The sequence below is a fragment of the Garra rufa genome, chromosome 9 (genome assembly GCF_049309525.1).
Source record: "Garra rufa chromosome 9, GarRuf1.0, whole genome shotgun sequence".
NCBI classification, from domain to species: Eukaryota; Metazoa; Chordata; class Actinopteri; order Cypriniformes; family Cyprinidae; genus Garra; species Garra rufa.
In genome coordinates this window covers 22,854,054-22,867,687 of record NC_133369.1, presented here as the reverse complement: position 1 = coordinate 22,867,687, position 13,634 = coordinate 22,854,054, and the positions used below count along the sequence as shown (strand labels likewise).

Below are 13,634 nucleotides of genomic sequence, written 5' to 3'. Positions count from 1 at the left end.
GTCCCTGACGCGGGCAACCCGGAGGTGGAGAAGATGGCTCTTCAGGCGACGACAACATCTACGTCGCCGCTCCCGGTGGAGGGCCGGGAGTTGCTGTGCACCCTGACGCTGCCGCCGGCCCACGGGTCGGCGGTACCCAAATTTTCACAAAAAGAGCTAATTTTCTCACCTCCGGGGGTTCAGCCCCGCGTTCCCGTTTCGAGCGGCACACGGTTGCCCTCTCGAGGCCGGATCCGGAGCTGTTTATCGCCAGCGCTGGAACCAGGGAAGAAGGTAAGCACTGCCTCGTGCAGTCTGACTCCCCCCCAGGACGTTCTTCCTTCTGGGCGCAGTCCCCTTCCCGTTCCTCCCTTAGGCTGCCCCACCCTGAGCACGACGGTCAACGTTCCCTTGATCCCCCTGGCAGAGCGGTTGGGGACCTGGCGTCAGCTTCCCAACCCCTCGCGGTGGTTGATTCGGACGGTACGTCTCGGCTATGCGATCCAGTTCGCCAGGCGCCCGCCCAAGTACAGAGGCATCCTTTATACTTCTGTCCATTCGGACACGCATGCCGCTGTCCTGCGTGCGGAGGTCGCAGCCCTACTGGCGAAGGGCGCGATCGAGCCTGTCCCTCCAGCCGAGATGAGGTCAGGGTTTTACAGTCCCTACTTCATCGTGCCCAAAAAGAGTGGTGGGTTAAGACCCATCCTGGATCTCAGAGTCCTGAATCGGTCCCTTCTCAGGCTGCCGTTCAAGATGCTGACGACGAGACGCATGCTAACTTGCATCCGTCCCCAGGATTGGTTTGCAGCCATCGACCTGAAGGACGCCTACTTTCACGTCTCGATCTTACCTCGCCACAGGCCCTTTCTTCGGTTTGCGTTCGAGGGTCGAGCGTATCAGTACAAGGTGCTCCCATTCGGCCTGTCCCTCTCTCCCCGCGTCTTTACCAAGGTCGCGGAGGCTGCCCTGTCCCCTCTTTGGCAGACGGGCATCCGGATTCTCAATTATCTCGACGACTGGCTTTTGATAGCTCACTCTCGAGATCTCCTGTGCGAGCAGAGGGACCTGGTGCTTCGGCACCTCAGCCGTCTGGGCCTTCAGGTCAACCGAGAGAAGAGCAAACTCTCCCCAGTGCAGAGGATCTCTTTTCTCGGTGTGGAGCTGGATTCGGTCGCTATGACAGCCCGCCTCTCCAACGAGCGCGCGCAGTCGGTGCTGAAATGTCTGAGGTTGTTCAAAGACAAGACAGCGGTCCCTCTCAAAACTTTTCAGAGGCTCCTGGGGCATATGGCAGCTGCAGCCGCGGTCACGCCGCTGGGCTTGCTTCATATGAGACCGCTTCAGCACTGGTTACACGACCGAGTCCCGAGACGGGCATGGCACCGTGGCACACTCCGGATTGGCGTTTCCCCGCAGTGTCGCCGCCTATTCAGTCCGTGGTCAGATTTGACCTTCCTCCGGGCCGGAGTGCCCCTGGGGCAGGTCTCCAGGCACATTGTGGTTTACACAGATGCCTCCACCACGGGCTGGGGTGCTGTATGCAACGGGCAAGCAGTTTCGGGCTCCTGGACAGGACCTCGTCTGCAGTGGCATATCAATTGCCTCGAGTTGTTGGCAGTCCTTCTGGCCCTACGTCGCTTTCGATCGACGTTGCGTCAGAGGCACGTGCTTGTTCGCACCGACAGTGTTGCGACGGTTGCATATATCAACCGGCAGGGCGGCCTCCGCTCTCCTCGCATGTCACAACTCGCCCGCCGTCTGCTCCTTTGGAGTCAAACGTGGCTAAAATCGCTACGTGCCATTCACATTCCCGGGGAACTCAACCGTGCAGCCGATCAGCTCTCACGGCAGTCCACCCTCCCTGGAGAATGGCGACTCCACCCCGAGTCAGTCCAGCTGATTTGGAGTCGCTTCGGGGAGGCCCAGATAGATCTGTTTGCCTCCCCCGAGACCTCCCATTGCCAGCAGTCCTTCTCCCTCAGCGAGGTTTCCCTCGGCAGAGATGCTCTGGCTCACAGCTGGCCTCCGGGGCCCAAGTACGCCTTTCCCCCAGTGAGCCTCCTTGCACAGACCCTGTGCAAGATCAGGGAGGACGAGGAGCAGGTTCTCCTGGTCGCCCCATACTGGCCTGCCAGGACCTGGTTCCCAGAACTTATTTCCCTCGCGGCAGCCCCTCCCTGGAAGATCCCCTTGAGGAAGGACCTGCTTTCTCAGGGGATGGGCACATTTTGGCACCCACGTCCCGACCTCTGGAACCTGCATGTCTGGCTCCTGGACGGGACGCGTCAGACCTCGCTGGCCTTCCCCAGGCCGTGATTGACACAATCACGCAGTCCCGAGCCCCCTCTACAAGGCAGGCGTACGCACTGCGGTGGGGTCTGTTCGTCGACTGGTGTTCCTCCCGAGGTGAGGACCCCCAGAAATGCTCGATTGCAGCCGTGCTTTCCTTCCTGCAGGAGAAGTTGGAGCGCAGGCTGTCCCCTTCAACTCTCAAAGTCTATGTGGCCGCTATTGCCGCTCACCATGACGCAGTGGATGGATCATCCCTAGGGAAGCACCCGCTGGTCGTTAGGTTCCTCAGAGGCGCAAGGAGACTTAACCCTCCCAGACCGCGCCTCGTTCCCTCTTGGGACCTCTCCGTCGCCCTCCAGGGCCTGCGGGGAGCTCCCTTTGAGCCCCTTGAGTCAGTCGAGCTTAAATTTCTGTCCCTTAAGACAGCGCTCCTGACAGCTTTGGCTTCTATTAAGAGGGTAGGAGACCTTCAAGCCTTTTCTGTCGACGATTCGTGCCTTGAGTTCGGGCCCGGCGATTCTCACGTTATCTTGAGACCCCGGCCCGGTTATGTGCCCAAGGTTCCCACCACGCCTTTTCGCGATCAGGTGGTGAACCTGCAAGCTCTGCCTATGGAGGAGGCAGACCCAGCTTCTGCGCTGCTGTGTCCAGTTCGCGCCCTGCGTATCTACGTAGCCCGCACTCGGCACTTCAGACGCACCGAGCAGCTCTTTGTCTGCTTTGGAGGTCAGCAGAAAGGGAATGCTGTCTCCAAACAGAGGTTGGCCCATTGGGTGGTAGAGGCCATCTCCCTGTCCTATCTGTACCAGGGACAGCCGTGCCCCTTGGGTGTGCATGCCCACTCCACACGGAGTGTTGCATCCTCCTATGCTTTAGCGCACGGCGCCTCTCTAGCGGACATCTGTAGAGCTGCCGGCTGGGCAACACCCAATACCTTCGCCAGGTTCTACAACCTCCGCGTAGAGGCCGTCTCCTCCCGTGTCTTAACATAGACATCAGGTGAGCGGGAGGGCGGCTGGTGTTGGCTTGCTGCGCCATTCCCATGCGGATCCGAGCGCCATTTCCAGTAGGTTCCCTTCGGTGAACCCTGGGTCCTCCATGCCCCGCAGTCAGGGCTAGATGCGGGGTAGCCCTCACTGTGCTCCTGCCTGGGTCTCCTTCGCCCCGCAGGTTGTGGCTTTCCTTTATTATTCCAGCGTATCCGCTGTTTCCCTCGTATATCCCTAGCCTTATGGATATATTGAATTTTTCTCATTTCCACATGCGTAAGAACCGTTCATGTGCCCCCCCCCCCAACCCATGCTTCAGTTTTCTGGCATCCCTAGGGGGCCCCCTTCTTTGGCCCCCGGGGCGTTGGGAAGGTTACGTTACGGATCTGCCTGCCGGCACGTTCGCCTGCTGGCACGTGGGTCTGTGCGTAACGCGGCGTCAGGGCCGTGGCCTGTTCCAGAGGGTCTGTTCCCATGTAACGTCGGAGTGACTCGACTGAGGGGGAACGTCTAGGTTACGTAGGTAACCCTCGTTCCCTGAAGGAGGGAACGGAGACGTTACATCCCCTGCCACGGCCCTGGCGTCGCGCTGACGCCGGCTCATTCGGCTCTTCAGCAAAAACCTGATGAGTGATGCGCGCGGCCATCTTATATACCCGTATGTACGGGGGCGTGGCCGGCGCGCACGTCCACTCGCCAATTTGTAATTGGCCTTTTTTATATAAGGCTCAGAGATGATCGGTCTCTCAAAGCGAGTTCCCATGTAACGTCTCCGTTCCCTCCTTCAGGGAACGAGGGTTACCTACGTAACCTAGACGAAATATTTTGAGAAAAGTCAAAATTACAAGAATGAAGTAGAAATATTTTGACGAAATTAAAAGAATAGTCGTAGCAATTCGAGAATAAACAAAATTACAATGAATGAAGTCGTAGCAATAAAAGAATACTCTAAATATTTTGAGAATAAAGTCAAAATTATAAGAATTATAAGCAAGTACAAGATTAAAATTATAGGAGAGTATAGTTTATGTTGCACATTCAGGATTGGGAGCACTAATATGTGTTATTTATAGAGCACCAGCCACCAAATAATAGCAACAAGCTTTGTGCTTTTGGTAACTTTAATATAAAAGAGAAGTCTCAGCTTTTAAATTCTGTCTATTTTATAGCGAAATACAGACAATATGTTTTACAATAATGTGTTTTTCACACTGTTTGATGTGGCGTAACAGATTGCTTTATTCGCCTCAATTTAAGTGGCATGTGAATCAAGCACCTTTTTGATTATAATGTGACACTGGTTTAATTAAATTATATTTCCTTTGTGAAAAATTTGTAATTTTGACTATATTCGCAAAATATTTCAATTTATTCTTGTCATTTTTACCTTTTTTCTAAAAATATTATGACGTAATCTTTTATTTTTGAATGTGACACTAAAATACAACTGTAGTAGTGTATATAGACAATTTTAAAGTATACAGTTATTATATATAAATAATTGTTCAAACAACATAATATTTATGAAGAAATATATATATATATAAATACATAACCTATTCATGATTCCATTCAGTGTTTCAGTCTGTGCACCTCAATGTTGTTACTTGTTTATTTTCATTCCCTCTTCTCCCTGCTTGCTTATGAGTAACAGCCAGTCTTCATGTAATAAATTGTGGCATAAACAATAATAATGTGTTATCATGCAGCACACATTCTCTGGTAGTTTTAATGCTTGAAAGTGTGTGAACATGTTTACAGGCTGCCAGTAAAAGCAGGCAAGCTTTTAGAGAGGACTGATAAGCTGAAGAGGGGAATACCGTTCCTTCATTTTTATGATTTAATACTTTTCTATAAGCCATCCAGCAAACCCTGCGACGGCATATGAACCCTCTAGCTATAGCAGCACACATGATTGAAAACTCCACTATAAGCTTATGTTTGCAAGCATGTGCAGTATAAACCAGGCCTCAAGCCAGTATGACAAGGGTTTCGGCTTGGGCCAGTTAACAGAACCGTCACTTGCCTTATTGTGCCAGTTAACTGTACATTTAAAGGGATAGTTCACCCAAAAATTAATTACTCACCCTCATGTCGTTCCAAACTTCGGAACACAAATGAAAATACTTTTTATGAACTCTTTCGGACTCTGCATAGACAGCAATGCAACTGACACGTTCAAGCAGAGATAGGCACTCAAGTTAGTGACTCGGACTCGAGTCATAATCAAGTCGCATTTTTATAGACTTCAGACTAGACCTGAAATGACTCCAGACTTGACTAAACTCGACTTGTGGAAAAGGACTTGAGTCTTTTATCCTTAAATACTTACATAACTGTAACAACAGCACCATCTCATTTTAAGTGAGCAGCACATCAAAACAGCGGAGCAGATCACATAACAAGCGCTCAGTGACGTTTATGGCAAATATCTTTCAGCGCTATATACTCGTACAAGTATTTTTATCTAAAGCCAAAGACACTTTTTCGAGGCCTTTCAGCTCCATACGCATGCTTTCTCTCTCTCTCTCCAGACGCCAAGTTTAAGAGCTGCAGATGACTCAGCTATTTTAACAACAGAAACACGGTGACATTACTTTCACTAAAACACAGCAAAAAAAAAAACAACAAAAAAAAAAACAATGTTGCAAATCTAGTTCATTTTCTTACTATCTATTTATCTATCAATAACCTATGACTGTTCAAACCAGATGGCACAAGGCTTTTCTGGTCTACATTTAGCATTATTAATCTGTAGGCTAAGAGCATTTCAAAAGAATCATGTAATTATAATTGGGAAAATTGTTGTTAGATAAGATAGAACTTAAACTTTGAAACTGCTGGTTATCCTTCTTTTCTGCTTAAAGGAACACTCCACTTTTTTTGAAAATAGGCTCCAACTCACCCCGATAAACTTGTTAATAAGTTGAGTTTTACCGCTTTGAAATCCATTCAGCCTTTCTCCTGTTCTGGCGATATCACTTTTAGCATAGCTTAGCATAGATCATTGAATCCTATTAGACCAATAGCATCACGTTCAAAAATAACCAATGAGTTTCAGTATTTGTCCTATTTAAAACTTGACAGTTATTTTGTGTACTAATACCGGCAGAAAATGTGAAGATGCGATTTTCTAGGCCGATAAGATTAGGAACTACACTCCCATTCCGGTTTAATAGTCAAGGAAGTTTGCTGCCGTATAATATAATAATATTAGGGATGCACCGAATATTCGGCCACCGAAAATTTTTATCACCGAATCAACACGGCCGAAACAGTATGTTGACGCAAACAGAAACCGCGGCCTGCACGTGCTTGTCTGAAGCAACACGTCTGCGGTGTGGATGTATTTCAGTATATCTGAGAAAGACCCACGGATAGCGATTTGCAAAACTTGTAATGCCGAAATTTCAAGAGGGGGTGTGTCTGCAGTCGTGCGTGCAGTAATGAGAGCAGAGATCAAGACAGATGTAGCTTTCAGTGAGTGAAAAAAACAATGGCTTTACGTTGGTGTTACGTCGCAATATTTTAAAGATATGTCTTTTCTATAAACTGTATTTTTATAAATATTTATGTTTTAAACCATGGAGGTGAGCCAATGGATATCACACAAGCAACGTGAAAACTGCTCAATATGTTAAAGTGAAAGTAAAAACTGACAGTGCTTTCAGCATCTGACATGCATTCTCTCAGAGACAATGAGAGACGATTATACTTCATACGCTGATATTAATTTAGTCCCCCAATATTTTCTTGTGCCCCGAACATGGTGGGAAAAAAATAAAAAGAAACGTATTTTGTGTAAGGTTTGTTTTTGAAAGTCGGTTCTTGAAAGTCGGTTCCTGCTGTGTTATTAGGAGTTAAGAAAGTCTTAATTATGATTTCAGGTGGTCTTAAATGTGGGGACTGAAAGACAAGAATTGCGATGAAACTTCAAAAGGCTATCCATTGAATAAAAATGAGCGCTGCACGTTTAAAAGTCATTTGCTGCTCTGCTTTGTGTACCAATCTGATAGCGCCTCCTGCTGGAAGAGAAACACGTAGAGTTGTAAATGTGAACTGACGGATCCACAAGATAATGTGTTATAAAAATGTAAACAATTAAACAAAATTTAAACAAAGGCAGTAAAATATATGTATATGTTATTTAAGTAATATAATACTTGATTGATAATAATTGTTTAAATTAATATAATTGATTTATTCTTTGAAACTTTAATATTAATTTATGCAATTGCAATGCCTTGATTTTAGTAAGATTAGTACACAGTCATAGCCATAAATGCAATGGTACTAATAATTGGCATAATTCTTTCGGTGTTTCGGTTTTCGGCCTTGGTTTCCTCTTTTTCAGTTTCGGCCAAGAATTTTCAGTTCGGTGCATCCATAAATAATATGGATGCAGCAGGCGCAGTAATATCACGCAGCGCCTGGAATTAGTTCCCAGCTAGGTAACTTCCAACGAGGAACGCTCCCTGTGCATGCAGTTGGTCATGTTGTGCTGCAATGTGCTGTGTGATATTACTGCGCCTGCTTCGGCCATGTTACGGCAGCAAACTTCCTTGACTATTACGCCGGAATGGCTAATCTTCCTAATCTTATCGGCCTAGAAAATCACATCTTATAAAATACCGAAAATACCGAAACTCGTTGGCCTTTTTTCGAACGCAATGCTATTGGTCTAATAGGATTCAATGATCTATGCTAAGCTATGCTAAAAGTGATATCGCCAGAACAGGAGAACTGAGTGTTTCTTCAAGATGAGAACGTTTGATTATTGTAGACATTTTTAGTAACCTAGATAATGCTTTTAAGTAAAATATTAAAATATTATGTAAAAAAAAACAATACATGTAAAATGTATTTTTATTTTTTTGTCTGGACCTCTGCTTGTAAGAGAAAATATAGAGGCTGTGCCTCTTGGAACTTTAATTGAATATGCCTGACTTATATCAAAAGGAAATACTATATTTTTATGGTTTTGTAATATCCCTGTCACATATTTCCCTGTGTCATGGTAGATAGGACTCTTATTATAGAATTTGATTACGTAAAAACTGTTTTGAACATGGTAATGGATTAAAACATATAAGTAACAGGCTGGATGTACAGTACATTAACCTTACATCTTACCCCTTTTTTAAAAAAAAGCAGATCATAAATCATATATTTTGTCTATAGCCTATAAAACAGCTTCGTAAATAGGAAGATTTCAAGAAATGGGGATTCTGAATGGGATTTTTTTTTTTTTTTTATCAAGCCATTAAATGACTTGAGACTCGACTCGGACTCGTGACTAAAGACTTGAGACTTGACTCAGACTCCAGCGACAAAGACTTCAGACTTGACTCAGACTCCAAGTTAAAGACTTGTGAACATCTCTGCGTTCAAGGCCCAGAAAGGTAATAAGGACATTGATTAAATAGTCCATGTGATGTCGGTGGTTCAACTGTAATGTTATGAAGCTACGAGATTACTTTTTGTGCACTTCAGAAAATTATGATTGAACCACTGATGTGTGCAGATCATAGGTCATATATTTTGTCTATAGCTTATAAAACAGCTTTGAAAATAGGAAGATTTCAAGACATAAGGATTCTGAATTGGATTTTCTTTTAGCGAACCATTAAATGACTTGAGACTCGACTCGGACTCGTGACTAAAGACTTGAGACTTGACTCAGACTCCAGCGACAAAGACTTCAGACTTGATTCAGACTCCAAGTTAAAGACATGTGAACATCTCATGCGTTCAAGGCCCAGAAAGGTAATAAGGACATTGATTAAATAGTCCATGTGATGTCAGTGGTTCAACCGTAACGTTATAAAGCCACGAGAATACTTTTTGTGTGCTTCAAAAATACATATGATTTTATCAATGTCCTAATACCTTTCTGGGACTTGAACGTGGTAGTTGCTTCTAAAAAAACTTTGGTTGGTCATTAACCACACCAAACATGTCTCATATCACAAGTGCACAAGATCTTTTCAGAACAAAAAGACTGCATATACATCTGTATTCTATGCATAGGATGACAGAAGCTTGGAAAATGTAAGAGCCACTTTTGGCCATTTGTGAAGTCAGAATCAGACTTTGAGAAGAGATAATAAGGCAGAAAGAAATGAGAACGGGTCAAGACCAGCAATCTCCAGATTCGAGAATGAACATCCCAACCATTCAACCATGAAGCCAGTCTTTTTAAAATGTTTGCCATTTTAATGACTAGAATAATGCATTGCCTTCAACTTACAACAGACAGATAATTTCAGATGTCAGACAGCCAATCAAGTCTTAACCCTAATTCATCGTTATATAAAAAAAAGAGAAAGCCTTAAATGTCCAAAGGAGCAAAGATACAAAGGAGGATAAGATTGTCTTTTACAAAGAGGGTATTAGGAAGGAAGACTTCTGTTGCAGCTGAAGCAGTAAAAGCTGTCTCCACAGTGACACCCAGAGATGATCTGTCATTTCCTTCAGACGGACATTTGTATACATGACAGGCTGACGCTCTCAAATATACATCTGTATTCTACAACCAAGCCATAGATCAAGTCAGAAATTCCAAGTACCACCAAGTCCTAATGCTGATTCGATTTTGTGGTAAACAAACTGACACCTTTTTGAGTGCAAGCTTGAGGACTGTAACTTTGTGATATCGTGCCATATTTTGATTGATATCAAGATCAATAGAATAAATCAGGATGATATCAAGATCAAAAGACAAATCAGGAAGTGCATCAGTACCTTGACAGGTTTGCTTGCACATCTGTGGAATGACCCTATCAGGAAACACATACTACAACAATAACACTGAGAAAATATTGCACTTATTATTCTGCAAAGTTTGCTTCCTTTCACCTATCTCGCCTGTTGTTTCTCTACTAAGCAATCTAATCTAGGCAAATATATTAAACAAATGTCATACTAAAATAGCTGGATATCATCAACTGTAGGCAGATCGAAAAAAAAAGAGAGATAGAGAAAAAAACTGTACTAGAAAATGTCCTCTCTTCCTCTCTAGAGACGTGTCTATCCATGCTTCACTCAAATTGACATTACATGGATTCAGAACTAATTTAATTCGCTTTTGTCTTCCTTGCTAGAACAAACCAAAAGTGAAAAGTACAGATGGAAACACAGGAAAACAGATAATTATGTGTTAAGTTGATTAAGGCTTGTCCTAATTCTGTTTGATTAAATGGAACTCTGATGTGAATCGTGGCGACAAAAAACAACAAATGTTTTCTTTATTATTTAGGGTATTACTAGTGTAACAAATAACCACAAAATGTTGTAAAATAAATAAGAAAGAACATACAATATACACTGCTGCTCAAAAGTTTGGGATCTATAAGATTTTTAATGGTTTTTAAACACATTACTTACTTTATTTGATCAAAAATATAGAAAAAAACTGTGACATTGTGAAATATTATTTCAATTAAAAAAAATGTTTTCTATGTGAATGCATTTTAAAATGTAATTTAATCCTGTAATACAAAGCTAAATCTTCAGCATTGTTACTTCAGTCTTTAGTGTCACATGATTCTTCAGAAATCATTCGAATATGCTGTTTTATCATCAATATTGAAAACAGTTGTGCTGCTTAATATTTTTTTGGAACCTGTGATACTTTTTTCAGGATTCTTTGAATAATAAAAGGTTCAAAAGAACAGCATTTATTTAAAATATAAAGGATTTCTAACAATATACACTACTGTTCAAAAGTTTACGGTCAGTAAATTTATTCTTTCTTTTTTTGAAAGAAATTAATACTTTTATTCACCAAGGATGTGCTAAATTAATTAAAAGTGATAGCATAGACTTGCATTGTTAGAAAAGTTGTTAGAAAACAAATGCAGTTCTTTTTAACGTGATTTTCATAAGAAAATTCTGAAAAAGTTCCAAAAAAATATTTGGCAGCACTGTTTTCAACATTGATAATTCTAATAATAAATCAGCATATTAGAATGATTTCTAAAGATAATGAGACACGTAAGTCTAGAGTAACAGCTGATGAAAATTCAGCTTTGCATCACAGGAATAAATTATATTTTATAGTACATTAAAATAAAAAAAAACATTATTTTTATTGTAATAACATTTTGCTTTTTTCTGTATTTTTGATCAAATGAATGCAGCCAGCCAAAATGTACAAAGGCTCCTGCATCAGTATCACCAAAGGAAGAGAAGAAATTGTTGAATAAATTAGTTATTTTTGCTTTCTTTGTGCACAAAAAGTACTCATGTATCTTCATAACATTACGGTTGAACCGCGAATGTCACATGGACTATTTTAACAATGTTCTCACTACCTTTCTGGGCCTTTGAATGTTGTTGCTGTCTGTGAAGGATCAGAAAGCTCTCAGAGTTCATCAAAAATATCTTAATTTGTGTTCCAAAGATGAACTTCTTTTCTTGACTTGCCTTGACATTTTTACACAGTCCACAGTCATTTCATGGTGTGGAGTACGGTGTTGTGTTACTCAAGAATGCTCGCTAATTACTGGCTCTATATCTGGAGGCTGACATTTAGATATGTAAATACCACTGATGTCAGTATTCACTCTTGAAGTGATGGATGGACAAGTATCGGCCCATTTGTGGCTTTGGTTCCCTCGGGAGCAGACAGAAATAACAAAGTCAGACCCCTGTATGCGCATGCAGCATCTGTCCCGAAGGCACAGGTCAGCCTAGCACTTAGTCTTTAACTAGGCCTTTTATTTAAGGTTAATTAATGTTGTGTAAAACAGGAGAAAAAGTGAGTGTGTGCAAGCAAATGTGTTTAGTTGAGCTTTCGTATTTTGGTCAGCAAGATAAATTATGACCTATATAGTCTGAAAGATTCTGGGGCAAATTTGCACTTGCACCACATTAACATGCGGTATTTGAAGCATAATACTTACTTCCCTTACTGCCCTCAGAAGTCTACTGCTAGATGATGAGATCATTTCAGATTTCAAGATAACATATAGTACAAATCAGATATTACTTAGATAGAACTAATTCAAAAATATAATTCACCCAGAAAAGAAAATTTAGTCACCCTCATGTCATTTCAAACCTGTATGACTTTCTCCTTTTCCATTTTCCAGAACGAGAAATGAAAAAAAAAAAATAATAATAATTTGCAAAAGTTTTTACGCTCAGTCGAGGTGGTTTTTGACTTGTGCAAAAAAGAGTTAATGGGAATAATCAGAGATGGAAACGCATGTGCAGAATAATTTCCTCCATGCGCTCAATGGGATGCCATAACTTGACTAACCAGCACACCGGTCTCATTTCACTGCATCTGAAAGGTCATTCTGAAATGCATGAGCAAAATCTGCCATTAAAGTATTTCTGTATAATTGTCTCAGGCATCCACCTCAGAAAGCAATGATCACATTTAATGTGTTTCACCTGCTTGTTCTATTTAGTGCCAGTTTATCAGGAAGTGATGATTTTGTTCTCTTTGAATCATTAGATGGAAACAGTTTATGAAATACACAAAGTATTCTTGTAGCTTCATAAAATTACGTTTGAACCACTGATGTCACATGGACTATTTTGTCAATGTTCTTGGTACATTTCTGGTCAGAGAGCTTTTGGATTTCATCAAAAATATCTTAATTTTTGTTCCAAAGAGCAAATGTCTAACAGGTTTGAAACAACATAAGTTTACTTCCAAGACAAAAATTTACAGATAATTAACTCCTCGTTGTCATCCAAGATGCTCAAGTCTTTCTTTCTTCAGTCGTAAAGAAACTATGTTTTTTGAGGCAAACATTTCAGGATTTTTCTTCATATAGTGGACCTCAGTGGTGCCCACACATTTTAACTTCCAAAATGCAGTTTAAATGCAGCTTCAAAGGGCTCTAAACGATCCCAGCCGAAGAAGAAGGGTCTTATCTAGCAAAACAATCGTTTTTTTCTAAACAAATTGACAATTTATATACTTTTTAACCTCAAATGCTCATCTTTTCTAGCTCTGCGTAAACTCTGTGCATTGCGGTTCGTGACAGTTAGGGTTTGTTGAAAAACTCCCATCTCATTTTCTCCTCAAACTTCAAAATCATCCTACATTGCCGACACAGTGTTTACAAAGTGAACGCGCAAGGAGGGTCAAATCAAACACCCTTTACAAAAAAAAAAAGGTAAAACAGTGATGTAGGACGATTTTGAAGTTTAAGGAAAAAATGAGATGATAGTTTTTCGACATACCCCAACTGTCATGAACCGGAATGCACAAAGTTCACGCAGAGCTAGACAAGACGAGCATTTGAGGTTAAAAAGTATATAAATTGTCAATTATTTTAGAAAATAACCAATTGTTTCACTCGATAAGACCCTTCTTCCTTGACTGGGATTGTTTAGAGCCCTTTGAAGCTG

At 42.2% G+C, this 13,634-nt stretch overlaps 1 protein-coding gene across 1 annotated transcript in view; it reads right to left on the bottom strand.

Moving 5' to 3' along the window:
- LOC141342851 (uncharacterized) overlaps nt 1–13,634 on the bottom strand; it is a 168,452-nt gene that overhangs the window by 50,084 nt on the left and 104,734 nt on the right. The window lies entirely within an intron of this gene.